Raw genomic sequence first — 8,854 nt, 5'->3', positions numbered from 1 at the left:
CGCGCTCGAAATCACGTACCTGTCAGTCATCCATCCAACCATCCATCCATCCATCCAATCAATCCACCCATCTAGTGTAGTGGGTATCCCGCTCGCCTGGCAAACCAGAGGAGCCGGGTTCGAGTCCCGGGGCGGGTCATGGGGGGGGTCCCGGAGCGCTTGACAGCGGTCGAAGAGAAAGGTCTTCAGGCACGACCTGTCCGAACGGGGGAGGGGGAGGGGAGGGGAGGGAGGGGGTTCAAGGCGAAGGGATTTGAGGGAGAGGGTCCCGCAGTTTCGGGGGTGCAGCGGTTTGACAGCGCGGACGCCGATTGCGGGGCGGAGGGTCCCGGGAGACAAGGCGGAGGCCGGAGCCAGTCGAGCGGGGGGGGACCGTTGGGGGGGGCCATCGGGGGTAGTAGCGGAGGATCGCCATCCATCCAATCCGTCCAATCCGTCCATCCATCCATCCATCCATCCATCCCGCCCATCACTCCGAGCATCCAGCCATCCAGCATGGTGGTCAGCAGCAGCGCTCACCTCACAAGCAAGAGGACCCGGGTTCAATTCCCGGCCAGGACAGGGCGAAACCTTAGGCGAGATTTCTAGCTGCGCGCGCACGCCTCCGTTTGCCTCGCAGTTCGTAGGAACCCGGTTACCCGGTTGCTCGCGGATTGGCGAATCGCTTTCTGGGGGTAATAAATCCTTCAAAATAATAATAATAATAATAATTTTGTCACTCACTCCACGAATGTTTTGTGGGACACTTTAAAAGCACTTTGGTGGTTCATCGAAGGCATTATTTAACCAACAGCTGATGGTTATGAAGACTGGGTCATGAATGATCATGACCTCAGGGACCTGAGGAATGAGCTGGAAAGTGGGATTAATAATCTAAAAAATGCAATTTAGGAAAACATATGATACCCATGAGAATGAATGTGCTAAGAATTTCTCTGGTTTAATGAGTAATTACTCTCTGTAGCAGGAACCCGGTTATTAGTCGATTGGCAGATCGCTTTCCAAGGTTAATAATCCCTTCAAAAATATTTGGTCATTCAATCCATGACTGTTTGTGGGACGCTGCTGTGTACAGTTGGCTGCTGCATTTCACCCACAAAATACAGTCAATCCCTTTATAATATATCTATCCTTTGAAGCGCTTTATGAAGTCTGAACAACGTGATAAGGAGCTGTATCAAATGCAAGGATTATTATTATTAAATGACACACCCAGAGGTTTAAGGACTACATTTTAACAAAAAAAATCCACCGATGAGATCTGAGCTGTGGTTTATTTTCTCTCTCAGTCTCTCATTACTAATAGGAAACCCTTTTACAGTACGTCCCTCCACTCAAGTCTCCTATATCCCAGTAACAGCCACATGATGTCGCTCTAATGCTTTGAGGTATATTGTAATAGTGTTTCCAGAGGTTACAAGAATATATTTTTCTGTTGAGAAATAACAAGGAAGAAGATTTTTTTTCCAAATTGATGGTACCTATGAGCACATTTTAGCCGGTGTCAAAATTAAACCCATTTGTCTTCATTTAAAAAAGCACTGGGGGTGGGAGGGGGGAGAGGCAGTAACACCATCATTAAGGGAAAGGAAACTAACTTTATTCAGTTATTTGATTAAAACATTAAATGTAGGCTAAATTTTGCCTGGAAGAAAGGAGGAGGAGAAAATTATAGTGAGTGGGACGCAACCATGTCAGGAGAGAAATGAATGTTCATAATTTGGGAATAAATTCCTTCCTCTCCACCCCCCAAAAGAAATCAACAATAATAATCCTTGCATTTGATACTGTGCTTTATCACATCGTTGAGATGTCTCAAAACGCTTTATCTGATTCACTATAAAGTGGATTGACTGTAGTGGGCAAAATGCATACTGATATGGCAAATTTCAGTCTGTTGTGGGTCCTGTTTGTTATTCCTGAAACACATTAGGGAGTTAAAATAATAATAATCCTTGCATTTGATATAGCGCCTTATCATATCTTTGAAGCATCTCAAAGTGCTTCACAGGATATACTGTTAAATGAATTGATTGTATATTTCGTGGGCGAAACAAGGCAGCCAATTATGCACAGCAGTATCCCACAATTGTGGATTGAGTGACGAAATTATTTGAATTTATTTTGAAGGAAGTATTACTCCCGGAAAAGCGATCTGCCAATCGACTAAAAAAACAGGTTCCTACTTACTGCTAGGTAAACAGAGGCCTGTAGAGTTAGGAAACTTGCCCAACATTTCACCCTGCTAAATGGGAATCGAACCCAGGTCTTCTCGCTTGCAAGGCAGTTGCTCTAACCACTAAGCCACAGGACCAACAATTAGGTGTTTTGAGTTTAATAATAATAATAATAATAATAATAATAATCCTTGCATTTGATATAGCGCTTTTCACGTCAGGAGGACGTCCCAAAGCGCTTCACAGAACACACTGTAAAGTGAATTGACTGTATATTTGTGGGCGAACGCGGCAGCCAATTGCGCACAGCTATGTCCCACAAACAGTCGTAGATTGAAAATGACCAATTTATTATTGGTTTTGGTTTTGGAGGGATTATTATTAGGCTCTGTGTGGAGTAAGGAAACTTGCCCAAGGTTTCGCCCTCTGCCTGGAATTGAACTCAGGTCTCTCACTTGCAAAGCGAGTGCTCTAACCACTGAGCTACAGGACTCCACGTTTCAAGACTGCAAGGGGGACAACATGGAAATCTAGGCACATTTAATTTCTGACAAAAGCAGATGAAGATTACATTAGTTTGCAAATAGTTAAAATTAAACCTCATCCCAGAGATAGATTGTTGGAATGGAATGCGCACTCTCTCTCTCCCTGAAGGGTGCATCCTGCTTACCTGATGCCGGAGAGTATTAGGTGCAGGTTGGCAAGAGCCAAGGCTTGAAGATTCCAGAGTGTGCGTTGGGATAACCGTTGGAGTCTAACAGGCTAAAACCAACAAATAGCTTGGCATTGATATTGCTGTCTGGCAAATTTTCCTGCTGCTTGTCCAGCGAGAACCACCCTATCATTTGGGCTTTGGCTTGCTGGGTTAACAGGAGCTGAGTGGGAGGATTCTCTCTCCCCAGTGATTGAATTGCCATTCCACATCCTGTCTCAACCACATCTGCAGGAGATGCACATTTGCAAATGTGGAATCCTGTGGCTTAGTTGGTTAGAGCATTAGCCTTGCAAACGAGAGGACCTGTTTTTGATTCCCGAGCAGGGCAAAACGTTAGGCAAGCTTCCTTACTCCGCACGCTTCTGTTTACCTAGCAGCTAGTAGGAACCCAGTTGTTAGTCGTTTGGCGAAAAGCTTTCCCAGTGGTAATAATCCCTTCAAAATAAATTAATAAATAACATGGTCAATCAACTCACGACCGACCGTTTGTGGGACGCGGCTGTGTGCAATTGACTGCCGCATGCTGCCCACAAAATATACAGTCAATTTGCTTTACAGTGTATTGTGCGAAGCTCTTTGAGACGTCTCAAAGTTGTGATAAGGCGCTCCATCCAATGCAAGGATTATTACTAATAAATGATTGTGGCTCTCAAAATGCGGGTCATGGCATTCTGCTTCAGCAGACAAGGAGCGAGCAGGACCCCCAAATAATTGATTGATTGGATTGATTGATTGATTGATTGATTGATTGATTGATTAATGAAGCTGATTCCCTGACCACACCTGACACAGCGACTCCTGTGGCTTTCGCTGTCCCTGTGTGCAGTCAGTGGCGCAATATGCACGATGTTTGCCCATCCCATCCCTAGTCTCCTCCCTGCAAACACATCAGCAGCCAGAAAATAACACCCCCCCTCCCCATCACACACACACACATCACACACACACAGTACAGTACAGTACAGACAGAGGCAGACAGATCAAACCCCTGGACCTCCTCTGCCCCCCTCCAGTGTGGTGTGATTGCAGACCACTACCATGGCGCACATTGATGGGAATGTGCCTCTCTGATTTTCCTCCTGTTCTGCAGAATGAACGTCGCTTTGCAAAACCTCAACCACAATGTAAGTACAGCTCTGCACAGCAGCTGAATGATTGCAAACCTCCAGCGTTGACAATTTAACGCGTTATATTTATACACACATATATATATATATATGTGTGTGTGTAGAGAGAGAGAGAGAGAGAGAGAGGGATATGCACATAGACACAAGTTGTTTGCACAGGGAGAGGTGGTGAGCGAACCATTATATTATATATGTTATATTATATCTGTTATTATAGTGTATGTGTTATGTGCTCAGATGCAAACGTTATTAAATGGAAAAAAATAAATGGAATTATATATATATATATATATATTAAATCAATTAAATGCTGGAAAAACAATATTATTAAATCTAAGATCCACCCCATCCCCTTATCTCTCACTTGTTTACTGTATGTTACATATGTGTATATTTCATCTTACAAATAATTGCGCGTTTTTTTTCATATTAATATACATTTTAGAGACGGTGCGAAACGTTGGCTGTTTGCACAGTTTGGGGGGTTGAAGTGTCGTGCAAGTTGGGGAGGGGGAGAATAGATCTGATGTGTGTTTGTTTGGGAGAGGGAGATTTTGTTGGGGGGAGAAAGCAATGCAATATCTGCATTTTATGTATTATATATATATATTTTTTTATATATATATTAAATGCAACATTTATTTGTGACCACAATTATTTCTATATATATATATATATACATATGTGTGTGAGTGTATGTGAGTCGATTGCAACGACGTTCATGTAAATATAAATACACTCTCTCTCTCTCCTTCCTATTCCCACAACATATACAATTGTAAATATACTGATACCCCACGTACACACACACACACACACACAGATACACACAGGTGCACACTCTCTCCTCACTCCATGTACTTTCAGACGTGGAGAGATAACAGCAGTTTAAATCAGTTTGATGATGATTTTAAATAATAATCTTTAAAATATTGTAAATAAATAATATCAATCACATTTAAGGTGTATGTGTGTGTGTGGGGGGGGGGTTCACTTTCTGTGTCAATGTGGAAACTTAAATAAAATAAAATAAAATTTAAACAAAGCAATGATCATCATTCCAAGGGGCGAGATTGCAAATCATAATGTTCTGGTATTAATGTTAAATGTTAATTGCAGCGGCGTCTGTCTGTGCAAAGGCGCACACCAGCCATTCATCTTACAGTGCTGTGTCCTGACCTCGGTCTTAACTTACCCTATTGCACGTCCCTCAAACAGCAAACACTCTGCTTTATAGCCTTCCTGCACACACACTAACACACACACACACACACTAACACACACACACACACACTAACACACACTAACACACACACACACACACATACACACACACACACACACATACACACTAACACACACACACACACACACACATACACACACATACACATACACACACACTAACACACGTACACACACATACACACACATACACACACACACCAACACATACACACACACACATACATACTAACACACACACACACACATACATAAACACACCACACACACATACACACACACACAACACACACACACATACACACTCACAACACACACACATACACACACTCACAACACACACACATACACACACACACCCACACATACACACACACACTAACACACACCAACACATACACACACACACACACACACACATACACACTAACACACACACATACACACACCAACACACACACACACTAACATACACACACACACACCAACACACACACCAACACACACACTAACACACACACACACACACTAACACACACACACTAACACACACACACTAACACACACACACACTAACACACACTAACACACACACACACACTAACATACACACACTAACACACACACACACACACACACACACACACACACACACCAACACATACACACACACACACATACACACACACACACACACACACTAACACACACACTAACACACACACTAACACACACACACATACACACACACTAACACACATACACACACACTAACACACACACACATACACACACACAAACACACACCAACACACACACACATACACTAACACACACATACACAAACACACACACACACACACTAACACACACACACACACACTAACACACACACACACACACTAAACACACACACACACCAACACACACACACACCAACACACACACCAACACACACACTAACACACACACATACACACACTAACACACACACACACATACACACACTAACACACACACATACACACACCAACACACACACACACACACACTAACACACACATACATACACACACTAACACACATACACACACACTAACACACACACACACCAATACACACACACTAACACACACACACACCAACACATACACACACCAACACACACACATACACACACACTAACACACACACCAACACACACACACACCAACACATACACACGAACACATACATACATACACACACTAACACACACACACATACATAAACACACCAACACACACATACACACACACTAACACACACACACATTTACATACACACACTAACACACACACACATACACACACATACACACCAACACACACCAACACACACCAACACACACATACACACACACACACATACACACCAACACACACACACATATACACACACACATACACACACTAACACACACACACACACATACATACACCAACACACACCAACACATACACACACATACATACACACACTAACACACACATACATACACACACCAACACACACACACACACACATACATACACACACCAACACACACACACACACATACATACACACACCAATACACACACACACACATACACACACACACCAACACACACACACATTCACACACACCAACACATACACACACCAACACACACACACACACACACACACCAACACATACACACACATACATCCACACACTAACACACACACACATACATACACACACCAACACATACACACACACACACACACATACACACACCAACACACACACATACACACACACACACACACATACACACACCAACACACACACATACATACACACACATACATATACACACACCAACACACACACACATACATACACACACTAACACACACACCCACGTACACACACTAACACACACACCCACATACACACAAACACATACACACTCATACATACACACACCAACACATACACACACATACATACACACACCAACACATACACACACATACATACACACACCAACACATACACACACACATACTTACACACACCAACACAAACACACACACATACATACACACACTAACACACACCCCCACATACACACACTAACACATACATACACACACTCACACATACACACACACTCACACAGACACACACACCCACATACACACACACCAACACATACACACACACATACACACACCAACACATACACACACACATATATACACACACTAACACACACACACACACTCACACATACATACACACCCACATACACACACTAACACACATATACACACCCACATACACACACTAACACATACATACACACCCACATGCACACACTCACACCTACATACACACACTCACACAGACACACTCACAGATACATATACACACACACACACACATACTCACAGACACATACATACACACACTAACACATACATACACTCACAAATGTATACACACACTCACACTGACACACTCACAGATACATACATACACATATACACACACACATACAGACGCACAGACACATACATACATACATACATACTCACACATACATACACAGATATACACTCACAGACAAACTCACAGACACGCATAATAAATAAAAATAACCCTCGCGTTTGAAATAGCGCCTTATCGCGTCTACAAGACGTCTTAAAGCAGAATATACTGTAAAGTGAATTGACTGTATATTTTGTGGGCAAAATAGATAATCCCAGATCAATCCGTGTCATTACAACATGTGAACAAACATCCCCCGCGACCCTCTCTGTTGCTAGACATGGATTTCACAATTAGCCAAAAAAAAATCTGATGTTTTAACAAATCAGCCTCAGGGAGGGAGGGAGAGAAAGAGGTGACTTTTATTTGCTCTTTTCTCTCTGATATAATCAGCTGGCATCAAGCATGTGTTTTGTTTTCAGCTTCGTAGTTCTTTGCATTATTTATTGTTGAGAGTGGGTGAGCAGAGAGTGTGCGGAGGAGGGGGCGCGGGTGGGGGGGGGGCAGTGCAGAATTTTTTATGCAATAAATATTTTAAGCTCCATTAGACACTGCCTGTCAATATCAGTTTGCTGCGGACTGGCTGGTCAAAACAGATCCATTGGATTAAATATACGACAACTGATCTGGGTGTTCAGTGTTCTATAGCACTTTTCCCCCCCTTTTCCCTATTTAATCACCTCTCTATCTCTCGCTCTCTCTACTGAAAACACCGGCTAAGGCTGTGTTTCAATTCCAAAATAATTGTTACGCCCAATTTGTCTTTGAATTTAAGTAAAAAAAAACAAACAAACCCATATCTTTTATTTATCCAGTCTTAATCCTGGTCTTTCCAGATTTATTTCCTCTCCCTACCTCACTCTTAATTCAAATTTTACCCCCTCACCCACTCCCATGCAAATCAATTGGCGGATTATCCCCTTGCTGTTTATTTACCTCTCTACATGTGGAGTCCTGTAGATTAGTGGTTAGAGCATTTGCCTCGTAGGTGAGAGGACCTGGGTTTAATTTCCAGGCCGGGCAAAAC

This window comes from Callorhinchus milii, unplaced genomic scaffold (assembly GCF_018977255.1).
Source record: "Callorhinchus milii isolate IMCB2004 unplaced genomic scaffold, IMCB_Cmil_1.0 Scaffold11, whole genome shotgun sequence".
NCBI lineage: Eukaryota > Metazoa > Chordata > Chondrichthyes > Chimaeriformes > Callorhinchidae > Callorhinchus > Callorhinchus milii.
This window is presented reverse-complemented; position numbering follows the sequence as displayed.